Below are 15627 nucleotides of genomic sequence, written 5' to 3' on the forward strand. Positions count from 1 at the left end.
CGAAGCTTTTTCGTCACATTTCCTCGCTAAGGATAGCACCAACAACATCATCAAACTTTAAAGTACTAGATCCAGAAGCAGAGTTACTAATGGCCATTGCTAAACCATTCCAACTTTCTGGCAATGTGCACAAGAATAACAGAGCTCTAACTTCATCATCAAAGTTTACCTCTATAGAACTTAACTGACTTGTAACAATATTAAAATCATTTAAATGGTCTGTAATAGATCCACCTTCCGACATCTTCATATTAAATAATTGTTTCATAAGAAATACCTTGTTTGAGGCCGAGGGTTTTCATATAGTTTCACCAATGCTTTAATCAAACCCTCTATCATTGTTTCCTTCGAAATTTTGAAGGTGACTGATGCTGCGAGGCACAACCGTACTATTCCAAGTGCCTTTCTATCGAAAAGGTTCCATTCTTCATTTGTCATACTCGTCGACATCTTTGTTTTTCCACCCAATGGTAGGTATATATCTTTCTGATATAGATAATCTCCCATCTACATCTTCCACAGCGAGAATTTTTGGCTGTTAAATTTCTCGACCCTAAACTTACCATCTTTTTCCATTACTCCCACTCGAATGAGGAACCCTTCTTTTCTGCGAATTTGTCAGCCAAATAGACCTTCGACTCTGATACCAGTTGTTAGAAAATTATATATTATAGAGCAATGGAACACATAGAATATTGCATAAATATAAACATAGAAAATGCATAAAAGAAGAGAGACATAGATATATTTGGTTCACCCAGTTTGGGTTACGTCCACCTCGAACAGCCAGTCTTTCCTTTCTATTATCCAGCAAAATGAAGAGAGACAACCTACAGTAGATCCGCTGTGATATCCTCTATTTTCTCTCTCAGTCTCACCTCTCTGTTTATCACTCAAAGAATACACATCTATTACACAGCCTCAATACAATGCCCTCATACAAAGAGAGGGGTTGCCTTCCAGGGCAAGAAAACCTAAACTAAACATAAGTTCTACTGTCAGATCATCCGCCTAATGAACGGCCTAGATTGATTAGAAATTACTATACTTTTACAAGGCAATTTACATCTGTTTTTAGCTTTTGGGGCGTTGCCCCCCAAACCCTTGCTGGGGGACCGCTGGCCCTGGACCCCCCAGCCGGGGGGGATGGACCCTCCCGAACCCCCGCAGGGGGGACAAGTCCCCTCGCACCCCCCCGCATGGAGGGGTGTACAAACTTCATAGGGTATACATCTGGCTGGAACAAAAGACCTCTAAATAATCATGCTCCACACCCAACATGATTTTCATTATTATACTTTTTTAACAACCCATATGTGTTTAATACTTAAGGATTTTAAGGCCTACGTAAAATCTTGGTCTCAGGGGCTATTAAAATTTGTTTTTTTTAATGAAATAAATAAAAATTGTTTTATTCAAAAGAATAAAAAAAAATGTTTTTATTTTTTATTTTTTATTTTTTGTGTTTTAAAACTTAAAAAGGGTCCCCTATTTTTAAATAATTAATTTCATAGGAAATTATTATATAAAAATTGGGGGTTGTTGAAGAGTACAACAAAGCTCTATCCTTCAATTTTGCTAGAAACAATCTCAATTTTTGAGTTCTTAATAAGTAACCATAAGATCTACAAACAATTTCAAATTCAAAGAGAAAGGTGTGTGGATATTTTGACCTCATACCATGGAAGTTGGGAAGGAGAGATAGAGGGATTTTCTTCATATGCACACTGACATCAATATATTGAATGGGAAATCCAAGAGGATCTTATTCATTGTCATCATATCCATCCATTTATCCTATCTTCTTTGTCACCTCTTCTTCTTATTCCTGCAAAAGTGGATGGTGGTGTGCCTCTTACTACACCACATGATCAAATTGGGGGGTGGGGGTTTGGTGTTGGAGATTTTTTTGTTTTTATGATTGAATGAAAACACTAATGAAATGAATTTTTCTGTTTTTGAAATGAAAGATTACTAATGATTTTTTTTGTGTATTTTTGTAGAAAGTAAAAGAAATGAATCAACAAGGGAAGGAAAAAATGCATGCTTTGACACCTCCCCGACATCAGCGTCAAAAAGTGATGAGCCTCAGTATTGCAACAAGAATGCTGCAACTCCCAAGGCAACCAACTTTAATTATGAACTCGGGGTTCATACAAACTTAAGACGTATCAACACTATATGTACAACATACAATATGTCCTTCCTTCATTTACATGATGTAATGGAGTGGATGTAGTCAAATCCTAAAGTAATTTCAGAAATGGAAACTTTAACCTATTGCGTGGAACAAAATACAAGGAAAGTAAACCTATTCTAATTGCATAAAGAAAATATCATGAAATAAATATCAATCATTACATTTCAAAGAGTTTATATCCATTGACAAAGTTCATTGGGTGTTGCAATGAAGAAAATCATCATTGTATTATCCATTTCATAAATTTGTCCATTAACCTAAATTGTTGAGATGTTTTGCAGGGGTAAAAAGGCAAGTCCTAAGTGGTGTTTATTCTTCCTAAACCATTTATTTAGAACCTAAGGTTTATGATTCAACCATAAGGGAAAACAAATTTATTTTTTAGTAAATATGGGCAAGTATATACATGCTGGAAGAGTGCTACAGGAAGCTGCTACAAGAAGTTACAGATTTGCAATAGGAAGAAATAATTCACCGAATTACCAAGAAAATCAAATCCAAATTGGATGGGACAATTTTTTTTATTGAATAGGATTTCTTAGGTCTCCATTCCAATTGGAAACACTCAAAAATACCTCTGTTAACACATGCTAAAAAAGAGCAGAAAATTACTAGTCTAAAATCTAGAAATTTGAGAACTAGTGAGATAGTTAATCTATCAAATGTATAACATAATTAAGTGCAAATGAAATGGGGTAAATTTTTTTGTTAACTGGAAATTTTTTATAATCTAATGCAAGTGGAATCAACTTGATTGAATCTCATTATCATGTTCTAAAAAATAGCTGAAATTTACCACTATTTGACACAAGGGACTTCCAGAAATTTAGATTTGGGAATAATCAAACTAATCCAGGTAGCTAAATGATTACTATGACCTTCCAAATCTATTCCAAGGATGAAATAATTTTTGTGATCCTACAAAATAACATACTTCAACCATTTGACTCAATCCTACAACAAGAAATCATTAATACTAATTACAGAAATTGGAAAAACAAGAACAATAGATGCATGTGAATAAGAAGTGAAAAGGAGAAAAGTAAATTATACAAAATGGATATGAGGCTCCTAGGAAGCCTAATGAAACCAAGAGTCCTATGAAGGATACCAATATTTATAAGGTCAAAATGGTACCGATTTTCATTATTTCCATCAATAAAATTATATCCCTCAAAGAAATGAAAGTGGAGTGGCAAAATACAAGTGTTCTCCACAAGAAGACTAAGAAAAATCAACCCCTAGACAAAGTTCGACTTGGTACTTATAAAAAATTATTAAGAAGCATTCCCCATGAATGGAGGAAGATTTCCCCTCCAAAATCCCTCAAGTAGTGGATTTGGTTCCCAACATTGTGAATCTGCGTTAAATTACAAGGAACACATTCCTATATTTTCTCAATCATTGGAGCTCTAGAAATTGTGCATGATTTCATGACATATTGTTGATTTATTATTCAATATTGATTCACCTGTAGTAGGGATCAAGTCCGTAAATTATCTCCTCCTCCAAATCTTCATAATTTTCCTAATATTATCACAATATTCCACAAAAATAAATAATATTAGGCACAAATATGCAATTATCCATAAACCTTCCTAATGAACATATTAAAGTTCAAAATACATTATCTAATGCAATAAGAGAGGTTTAATGTGTTGAAGTATGGTCATATGGGCCTTAATTTATGTCTAATTTGGAGGCCCATCAGTTTGGGAATTTCCTACCCTGAAAACACTCACTTCATTACCTATGTTGTTTTAAGGAAATTATGAAATTCTACAGTTTGACTCTCGGAGCTCTCCTGGTAACATTATCCAATGAGATTGGAAATCAACCCTTTTGGATGTTCGAGGATTTTCTCTGCTCCTAACCCTTACTGCAATAGTTTTGATGAATTTTGTGGAAATTATCAATAAGATTTCAATTCCATTATTGTAAGTTGTGTAAATCTACAAATTGACCAGCAAGGTTCAAAATAAATGGAAAGAAAGACAAGCTGCGATCCAATGAAATTGAGAACGATTTTGGCAAGATGAATGGAATTCCTCCTTTGCAAGATAAATTCAATAAGAAGTCAAAGGAGACCCATGAACTTTTAAATAAATCGCACTTAAAAAAATTCATGGACCCAACATCTCCATGGCCTTAAGAAATCCACTTCAACTTTAGTTGCCTCATAGCCTGAGGAAATAATCCAAGAGGCACTTGGGAGATCATTGCCTAAGGTTGCTGATCAGTTGTCAGTCCCGAGACATGATGACTGGACAGAACTTTTGGCTTCCCCTGAGCTTACTAGTCATGGAAGCAGTTTGAGAAATTCTGATAATGCTGGAAATGGCAATGTTACAGGTAAGACTCCTTTCTTTCCAGGTAAATATGCATACAAAAATGGGGTTTCAAATACCGGAATATCAACATCTGTTGCTTCTAAGCATGCTCCACCCAATTCATATAATTCAAATATTTCACGGAGTGCTCGTCATTCAGATGGCTTGTCATCGTCAGTATCTCTTGATTCAAACAAATTTGTGAGACATGATAATAACTCAGAGACTGATTCTAGATGCAAAGGAGATGGATACAGAATCCAGAATGAGACACCTGCTACAAGAGGTGAATCCTTCAGTATCATTAAGTGTACTAATAAACCATAAATCGAGGGGAGAGGATCTGATCCATCTATATCAGAAGGTTTAACAAAGGCTCAAGATGGGGTAAAAAACACAAATAGAAATGGTTACAAAGGGCTTCACAAAATGAAAGTGTTGATCGACCTGATGAAGGTTTCATTATTTCAGTCACTAGTAAAGGAAAACAATCGAATAAGAGCCCAATTGGAACCTTCTCACTGAAAGGTATGCTGCTTGATTTACTCTTACTATCTTGACTCTTTGTTTCAAATAAACAGGCTCTACTCCTACCTTGCCTTTGTCTTTACTTCCTCCACCGCTTATGATTTACCTACTCGTGGCTATACTTGCTTTGCTTCCATAGCTACTTATGAAATTCGGTTAGCTGGATAAAGACTATAGTTCACCAAAGCATGGATTTGACTACTTTCATTATTATGGAACTACCTTTCCCACATCTTGGTATAGATGCCTAAAGAGGAGGAAAGAGTGGGAACACGTACTTGAAGGAAGACAGACCAAAGATTTACGAATGACAGAAACTAGTCGTTCCTTTTATCAATGCGGGTTCGTCCCTAACACAGGTTTACGCATGTTCTTTCCCTCTCAATATCTCGAGGTAACTCATTCATCGGGTATGAGAGCAACAACCGGGGATTTGTAAATGAGGGAGTAGATATTGTACATGCTCGTTCATCTAATGCATTATCTACTATCGAAGTATATCATCCTCACTTGGGATATATAAAGTACCTCATATGGGAACAGAGTAAATGAGAAATTCACCCCCTCTAATGTTAGTGTTCTAGGTTGCAAGACATAGAGAGTTCTGTGGCCAAACCCTTCTCAAGAGGAAAGGTCCAACACATTAAGTATAGGGAATTCCTATCTATTCATGTGAGGTAGGCAACAATATCAATAAGTTAGTAGAACAGGTAGTTGCAAACACTAAAATGAAAGGTAAGTGGGTATATCCTAGTAATACTGGATGTCTTCATTCATCAATGGATCGTGACAAAACCCCAGTTGATCCAGCCAATGAACCAGAAGCAACTGGGACATTGGGGCTACTTGAGATATTTCCCTTGGGGCTACTTAGTCCATGTGTTATTGAATTCCATTAATGTGCTATGATCTGTCTCAGCCCAACCCCTCTATATTTTCTTAATATAAATGAGGTCATTTGAATCTCTCTCACAAAATTTATTTATAAGTTGGTACCCACCTTGTCTTAAATATCGATATTTCCCGCTTCCTGAAAAGATGTAATAACAATTTCTGAAATCGGGCTTGTGAAGATTTACAATTTTTGAACTTGTGTTGTGGAGATCCCAGCCATAGCTGCACTAGAGTGAATGTCGCAACATATATTTTTGAGGTGAGAATCCATCATGGATTTGGTCTTCCTTATTTTATGCAATTGGATTGGGACATATGCACGAGACTGAATTAGATTATTACATCTTTTTAGGAAAAGAATGTAGGAGTTTTTGTTATGCATCCAAAAGATTTTTTTTTTGGAGCTGAAGGTGTATCTTTCCCTAGGTGGATGGTTTTATGACATTGAAACAATTAGTGCAAAATAAATTTATTGTGTTTTTAGTTGCAAGGATTACCCATATTGAAAAATTTCAATAGTTTTGAGGACATTTCCTTGTAAAATTTGTAATCATATTGCATAGCATAGGCTGTAGGGTTGAATGATTTTCCATAACTTCTTTCTATATAATTGTGGACATGGTAGCTTTACTGAATTGAATGAACAGAGGTTAAATTTAAATAACAGGTTTTGAGGAAATACTCCAATTATAGGTTTAAATAATTTAGTATAAAACTTGCAAGGAAACCTAAGGGATATGCTTGGAAAACCCATTGCCGCGAACTAGTGTGCCTCAATGAGGGGGATTCAAACCAGGCACCTATCATCACAAAACTAGCCAAATGCCCAGCATCATTGGTGACAACCAGCTGAGCTAATCTATTAGGCTCCATAGTTTAGTCTACCTATGCAACTTATAGCTAACATTGAATCAACTAACTTGATATTCAACATTTAACCATAGCAGTGTTGCTGTCACATATGAGATGTAAGATGGCATACCATAAAATGTTAATTGAGGTGATCTAGGGAAATTATTTAAGCTTTTCAGCTCTAGCTTTTTCTAATAAGTTAAATAAAATGCTTAAATAGAGTGTGAACTTTGAAGTCAGAAAAACTGATAACTATTAATTCTTCAGTTCACATCAAGTCTTCATTTTTGGAATCTTTGCAATTTGTTGGCTTTCAATAAATTTTTGTGCTAGCTATTCTGTTAGTATTTTGGTTGAATTTATATTGCTTATTTTATTTGCAACATGGATGCTCTTTTCTAAATAAATGAGGAAGTTTTTATTATTGTTTACATAAAGCTTATTTGGCAACGTGGATAATCCTTGTGCCAAACACACTCTCCCAAAATCCACAATCCCTAAATGGATATTTTTGGTTTCCATCCACTCTATTTTATACATTCCCAATCTGATCCATCTATTTTCCCTATAAAACCAACCTTTTCAATCTCTAATCAGTTGAAACTATTGCTTCTTCTAACCAAACCAGTCCTGCTCACACCCACAACTCTATATAAAATCCATTGTGCTATTATGCACTTTGTCTATAATAAAAATACCCTGTATAGTATGAACTCAATTTATCTTGGTCAAAATCCTCTCTAATTTGACGTTCATTTTTTTTTCAATGCACCTAATGCCTTGCTGCCATCTCTGCCAAATGCTGCAGTGTTTTTGAATTATGATGGAGGTGTTCCCTCAACTTTATTGAGTTTCCAAGGTCAATGACCACTCCATTCATGTTATGAAATTCTTTTCTGATACCTGTAAATTTGATTATGCACTCTCTCTCATCTCCTGTGTAACTATAAATTTTCTCTTCCTGGTTCTGAAGCTACCTGTATTCATCATCATAAACTTCATACTAGAAGAATGACTGGTTTTTTTCCTGGCCTTTTTGTGCCACCCAAATTCTTTTCCATTCCATATTAAGACTATTCTTTGCTTCTTGCCTTTATCTTCTTAGCTTCTCAGTATAGGGTTGGTCCATGTCTGCTACCTGCACTCTCTAGATTGCTCAAAAGGAAATTTGAGTAGAATCTCTACTTAATTTTAATTTTTAATTGTAAAATCAGAAGATGCCTTAAAAGGTGTCTCATCATCCTTATTCTCACATTATAGTCCCACCAAGGAAATCCATAAATTTTAATGATGGTAAGATTCACCCTTATGTCCATATACTCACTACATGCCAAAACTATAATTTAATGGTCCTAGGCTTGCAATTTGGGTTCTTAGTGCCATCCTGAAGTGGGACATCCTTAACCTTTTAAGGTATATAATCTGATCCCTCAATTAACCATTTTGTCAGCAAATGTTTTCAGTTTCCTTTTTATATGTTCACAATAAACCTGACTTCTAGAAAGAGTAAAATGCAACCTTTGCATTACTCTAAAAAATCTTGCAGCTTCCTAATTTTTCGTGAGTTCTATATTGAAGCTTGATGGTGAAAAAAACATTCCAAATGTCAATGGTTTATTTATTTTTCAGAGTCTCGCACATAGACAAATCTCTTGAAACACCATTTTTGTTGATAGTAACAAGACCAATATTAAAGGAAAATGTGACAACCGATCATCCCTCATTAACTTCTATTACTGACAGCCCCATCAAATTGTAAACTATCCCACTCTTCCAGATTCGAATATAAAGTAACGATATTCCTAATGTGATCACCCATTAGCCTACAGAGATCTAAAATGTGCATGTTGTCATGTATTTACCTTTTAGCGACAATATTTTAGTGTTCATTCTCAAGCTTAAGTAGTTGGATTGTTTCTTTAGTGCTTCTTTCTCTTTTGGATGAACTATGATGGTCATTCCTACGTTTGCTTTAATCTAGACTGTAGACTTTGCTAAAAGTGTACTAGGTTTTCATTCAAAACAACTAATAGAAAACTCAATACATCTTTCCACAATATTATGAAGTCATGGATCTAATTTTTATATTTTTCTTGACCACATACCCCACATCTTTTAGGGATCTCTTAAATTTAGATGTAGGGATTATTATGTTGTTTAAATATTATACTAACAAAAATCCTTTGCAGATGTTTAATGTAGTCTGGTATTACCTTTGTGCATGCAGAAGGGTCCCTTCCCATGCCATGGTCTATCATGATGAAAATTGAATTGGGTGCAGTCAAGGGTCTGACATCTATTCATGGAGGAGTTGAAAGGCATGTGATTTATCAGGAATTTAAGTCGTCAAACATCCTATTGGATTCGATTTGTCCATTTAACCTAAATAATTTAAATTATTAAGCATTGCCACAATATGAATTATAAGTCTTTGGTTACTAAGAGACTATTAAGTGTCATGAGTTCTTCATATGATTGAAATTCTATGTACCTCATGCAAGACTACAATGCCAAACTTTGGTCTAGCAAAATATGGACCTAAAGGAGATAAAACTCATTTTTCTACTCATGTCATGGGAACTTATGACTATGCAACTCCTAAGTATGTAACAAGTGGTGAATATTCTTGATAGCTTATAACTTATAAGTTCGAAGTTAACTTGTGTTCAATCTCATTAGCTCTAAAAGCTATCAGAAATTGTCTGCCTAATTTCACTTGATTTATTTTCATGATAGGTTATCGTGAGTATGCATCATATTGAGGGTGGAAAGTGATGTTTATTTCTCCAAGGCCTAGACAAACTAGGATGAAAAAACCAAATTGTTTAAAAACTACATTAAATACAAAATTTTAGCTTCATGATGATTGCATTAAGATTATAGTTAAAATATATCAGATGCATTGGTGAAGACTGCACATTGATTATAGTAACTAATAATATATTTTCATAAATAAATAAATTAATAATGTATTTATAGGCCCAGCTTGAAAGGATCTGGTTTTTTGTGTCACAGTATGAACACTACTAATTCTTTGGGGTTCATTTGACAAAGATCTTAAAAATCAATTAATACTCACCCTACTTATTGCTAATTGTATTATGTAATGATGTCAGTACAAGGTTCCTAGCCATGAATTTAGATGGGTTTTATTTACAGTAGTTCTGAAGCATGTGGTTGAAAGTAATGGGAACATCTTATATGTTTCATCAGTGTGTTGTGTAAACCTGTGAATTTAGTAGTGGATTCTGCAGTGATAGGAATAAGAAAGATTTGGAAATGGAACAATAAAGGAAATTAGGCAGCAAGGAAACTTGATGCAAGAAGATACTAGGATGTTGAATATGGAACAGTTATGGAACCATGGGCATATTGTGTGGGTCGCTAGATGCAATAGCAGGAGAAGATTATAATTCAATTTTAGATCTACGACAGAGACCTGAGATATTTTCATAGGTTTCTAGTTGTAGTTATTGATAATGGGTAAGTGGGTATTATATGATGCAACAAGTAATTGAGAAAAACTAAATTAAACTAGTTGTAGACTGTCCCCTATCAATTCTTCAAACATGTAGTTATTCTTTAAAATTTTCTCCATAATCCACATGTTCCTTTGAGAAGAAATTCAAGCCAAATTGATTTTTGGGTTCCGTAGGATGCATTTCATAGCGGAAACTTTGCAATTTTATTCCATATTACCTTGACAATCACAGTGGCACCCATTCATCATTGCCCTATATGGGTTATCCAGGATATTGGTTTAGAGATGTCCAATGGGACATCTAAAAAGCCAATGAATTAAGGAGATCTTTGGGACCCTAGTGGAGATCCAATTCCTACACTTTTCCTAGTACTATTTATCTTCTCATCCTATTCCGTATTAAGGTCAATAATCATTTTAAGCTCTAGATTGTTCATAGTGAGTAGGTGAGTAGAAGAATATTCTCATTGGTGCTTAAAATATATCAGATGCATTGGTGCTTATGATGGCAATGAATATTCTGCTCATGGTACAGGGTGCACTAGTATTCATTGCCATAATAAGCACAATTCTATAAGATAAATAGAGTGTTGAGTAGTTAATAGTCCAAACGCAATTTGGATTAAAATCTCTACAGACATGTTGCCTAGAAAAAGATTGAGAATAGTGAAGAACATACAAATTTTTTACTGGAAAGACTTAAGCTGAATTTTCTAGAAAATCTTGAACCTTTTAATAAAATTTCAAGTCCAGTCAACTCCTATTGATTGTTTGAAAAAAAAAACCCTTTTCTGATGCTCTAGTATGATGAATTAAGAAGGTAGGAAATAAATTCGCAAACCTAAATTCAATCATGTATTATCAGTGGTAATTCTCAAGATTCCTTGGCAGAGGTTGCTAACATTTATCAAGGTACAAACCATGGCCTCCCAACATAGGAAACAAGGTAACCCTCCATTTCTCAAGTGTGGAACATGTTCACCACCCAAAAAGTATTCTAAACTGATTTATACCATTTCCCTATAGCTTGTCTAGGAAGGGGAAAATTTTGGAGAATAGTCTGAGAATATTCTATGTGATGTTTACAATTTTATGTTCAAAAGGAGGAAACAAGTGGTTTAGTTCTTAATAAATTGGTGTACTTTATAGAGATATGGGTGTCTGAATGGTACTTGAGAGTTTCTAGTGGTCAAATTGTCAAGAGTCTAGCTCATTATTTCTATCTTCACTTTCAGAAACTTCAAAATATATAACCACTGAAGCAATGCACTTTTACAGATTGGGAACAAAGAGTAATTTTTTCTTATGGAAAATAATATTTTGAAAGAAATAAGCATGTATGGGGCTGGATATTTCTCCATATGAGAAAATGGTTGTATGTAGCATCATGTAAAAAAAGGATACCCCTAAGGAAAAGATATCAGTTTCGTGAAATAGACATGGTCCTTAAGCTAGGATTACTTTTGTTATGCTTTGCCCAAAAGCAGAAGTGAAAAATTACATTGTGGTCTTATTGTCAATTGATCTGTTGTCATTGAGGAACTCAACTTTTAGCTATCAATGTTGAACTCAATTATTAGATGTTCATTAGATGATCTGCAATCCTTTAGAGCTAGTGATTTTAGCACTGATTCTTCCATATAAGGCCATCCTCTATCATATGTTGTAATATACCATGCCTTGAGAGTTGTGGTTCTCAATAGAATTTTTAGCATGGGAGGAAAAGAACTTAACTAGGTTTTGTGTGAGGAAAACCTTAAGCAATGATAACCCTTTTCTGAGCATTCCTAATAGTTTATACATTATTGTCTTCTAGTGGAAACCTGAAGGTTGTTTTTTTGTCTAATTGTGATTGTTGACCTTGAAATAGTATGGATGACAGGTGCAACTTGCAAGAGGAAATATGAAGTCTAGATTTGAGAATTTGTTGAATGTTAATTTTCAATTAGAACATGTAAAAGTATTTATAATTTTGTATGTTAAATGTATGTTGTAGATTACATATAGTTACAAGCTAAGAATAAAGGCAGTTAAAATAAATGATTCTTATTGGACTGTGCTATATGAGAAGAATGCATGTTTTCATATCATATGGTTTTGAAATTAAATTATCTCTTTATACAAGACCTCTGTAGGAATCCATGAAAATATTAGTTCAGAGGACGGTTAATTTTAAATAATCTTGCCAAAATTCATTTTCATTTATGTTGATTGATTTTACTATCCCCCTATTAAGAGTTTTTCTTTTATTCATGGTAAGATTTAGTTCACGAAATGCATGAAACTAGAAGCATATGTTGGAGTCCTTGCTTTTCATATGGAAATTTTTTTTATGTTTAAGATTCTCTCATAGTAGTGAATCTTTCCAAGCAATGCATAGATTGAAGATAGTGAGTTATGCCTGTAAAATATCTTTATTAGTATAAATATTACTTTGATTATAGAAATCCAAATATGTAAAACCATTGATATTCCTCTTTTTTAGGATATTTGACATTGAGGAGTAATGTCTATAGCTTTGGTGTTGTTCTACTTGAAAATTTAACTGGTCAAAGGTCCATGGAAAAAATCAGGCATGGTGGGGAGCATAATCTAGTGGAGTGGGCTAGCCCTTACCTTGGTGAGAAAATAAGTTTATATCATCTTATAGACACTTGTTTGGAGGGTAAATTTTCCATTAAAGGAGCACAAAAGGCCACCCAATTGGCTTGCCATTGCCTCAGTCGAGATCCAAAAGCTAGGCCTTTGATGAGTGAGGTTGTTGAGGCACTCAGACCTTTGTTGAATTTGAAAGACATGGCAAGCTCATCCTTTCACTATCAAGAATTGCAAGTAGAACATTCAAGTCATCAACAACAATTGGAAAATGGAAATGAACAGTTGAAAAATGGTGCATATCTAAATGGGAAATTATCTTCAAAGAATGGACGCCCATGAGTTGTCACTAATATTTCTCACGCTTCACCATATCATCAATCTCCAAGGAAAAATGGTAAAATATCATAGGTGATTGGACCTCTTTTCCATCATTTATTTCTTTTTTAATTTGTACACTTGTCACTAAAGCTGCTTAGTTTCAGTCCTTCACAACTTACCAAGGGGAAGCAGTGTGAACTTCTGAAGCATGGGTGTGTTATCTGTACAAGGCTTGAACATTTTAAGAAGCCAATTATGGAATCTTGTAGAGTAATTTCAACTACTCGCGAGTTGCAAGTACAAGTACAAGTTCATAATATTGTAGAAACTTGAAATGTTTGAACTTTGAAGTGCATCTTATGTCTGGTTAATTCTTATAATAATAGAGAAATTAGAGAATCCAATCCAAATAAATGGTTTTTCCACATCTGAATTTCATCAAAATTTTCAAATAGAAAGATGGCCAAAACTTGTTTCATTGTAGTTATGGTCATAGTTGACCAACACTATAGAAACCCATGAATGATGACTCTTTGATCAGTTTTACTTTTGTATTATAACCATAGAGATGATGAAGATAGAAATTTTATTTTCACCTTGGCAGAGCTAGCTTAGATTTAGATGGATATTTTATGTCTAAAGTCATTTTATGATGGATTGATAATGGAGGGCATGGAATGGGGAAAACAACACCACAAGGTTATGTCTATCATAGATGTAAAGTTCACGTATGTTCAGCTTTATCATGTCTTGTAACTTTTCAATCAAATTGTTCATTGAGAGCTTGGCTAATTCGCTTGACATGTCACCATGTTCTTTATTTTATCTAGGACATTTCATCCAACATTTTCCAACAAACAGGGATTCCAATTTTGACATCAAAAGGGTGAAACCACCAACTATCATTCTCAAATAAATTCTTGTTGCTACTCTTGATGGCTCTTATGCATTGCCAAGCGGGGCAGTTGCAGTTTTGAGGCCTAACGTATAAGTCCTTTAAACCAAGCATTTATTAATTGGAAACACCATAAAAGAAAATGTAAAGTGCAAGGTGCAATTAGCTATGCATTGTTTCTCAGTTATTAGGCGTTGATAAAATTTTTTTATCATGTGGAGCTACTTTTGAAAAGGAAGTTTAGGGGTTCCCATCTAACCATTTCATTGGTTAACTACCACCTGAATTGCATTTCCCTTTATACAAGGAAGTAATGAAAGATGTTGTATTGACCAACAAATGTTGTTTCAATAGCTAATGTGACAAATGTAAGATAGACCAAAGAATAAATTACAGATACATTGAGATCTTACTTCCTTGTCTAACTTGTGTGATTAACGACATTATGTTTTTTCTTAGAACATGTTGATAGATGAGTGTTTAAACTTCTGAAATCTTTTCCATATTTTTTAGGCATCAGGGACCATATCATATCAAATTCTAGATGTGTATGTGGAGAAAAACACATTCTTGCATATGATCTCTTGTCAAATAAGACTCTTCGTGATACTATAAATCAAATTTTGGAGACAAACACCAGAAGTGCAAAAAATGTTGGCAAGTTGATACAAGTTCAAGGTATATTAATTAATCAAAAAAGTATGCACCAGAACAATTTGATATTAGTTGTCTACTTATGGGTATCTAATGGGCCAAGTGTTTTCTGTTGTAGATATGGAGTCAGCCAGGTGTCCCAAAACCATAGTGCCATCTCCTTCTCTTCCAGGATGTGCAAAGGAGGTGAACACAACTCCTTCAGGATCTGACATGGAAAATTTGAAGAAAATTATCACTAAAATGAATGCACCTTTTAACCAACTACAACAATCATCAGAGAAAAACTTCTCTACAAAGACAACTTCACCACCTGAGGCAACACATGAGTCTGTGAGCACAAAAGGGCCTCTGTCACAGGAGAGTACCCCAACAATTGAGGAAGAAGTTCAACAAAAGTTTCCTATTGGTGAGCGAGGTACTTATTACTTGTCAAGTTTATTGTGGTGGTTATTTGGATTTGTGGCTTTCTAGATTTTTTCTATCCACAATAAGTAGGTATTTATCTATAATAGTGTTGCTCATGCACTTCAATATTTTTTTGCTTTCAACAATAAATAAGTATAAGAATCAAGCTTGACAAGTTCCTACTAGTAATTCATCTTTATATTACTTTTCGCTTGGGAAATTCATGTTTTGGAAAGTGTAATTGGATTTTTCTTACCTTTGTATTCTCCATTCTCACTATAATTTCCTTTATTAATTACAAGCAAATGAATATATTTGGAAATGATGCATGTTGGGTGCTTTATCATTGTTACAACCAATGAGATGCAGTGGAGAGCATCACAGGATTTTGGAGTTGAAGAGTGTATGATGTTGTATGTTTCACCTACTGCATATAATGCTTGTTGGCCTAGTGCACGGTGAGGATCAG

The 15627-nt window shown here is 34.4% G+C and overlaps 2 pseudogenes; both read left to right on the forward strand.

The window, feature by feature from the left end:
- The window catches only part of LOC149251944 (serine/threonine-protein kinase PBL34-like), a 61197-nt pseudogene extending 47906 nt beyond the window's left edge, over positions 1-13291 (forward strand).
- Positions 13292-13878: 587 nt separating this feature from the next.
- Positions 13879-15224, forward strand: LOC149251945 (E3 ubiquitin ligase PQT3-like; annotated as a pseudogene).
- The last annotated feature ends 403 nt before the right edge of the window (positions 15225-15627 follow it).

The sequence above is a fragment of the Pinus tabuliformis genome, chromosome 7 (assembly GCF_031772625.1).
Source record: "Pinus tabuliformis cultivar Carrire ecotype Pingquan chromosome 7, CPIR1, whole genome shotgun sequence".
Classification (NCBI taxonomy): Eukaryota; Viridiplantae; Streptophyta; class Pinopsida; order Pinales; family Pinaceae; genus Pinus; species Pinus tabuliformis.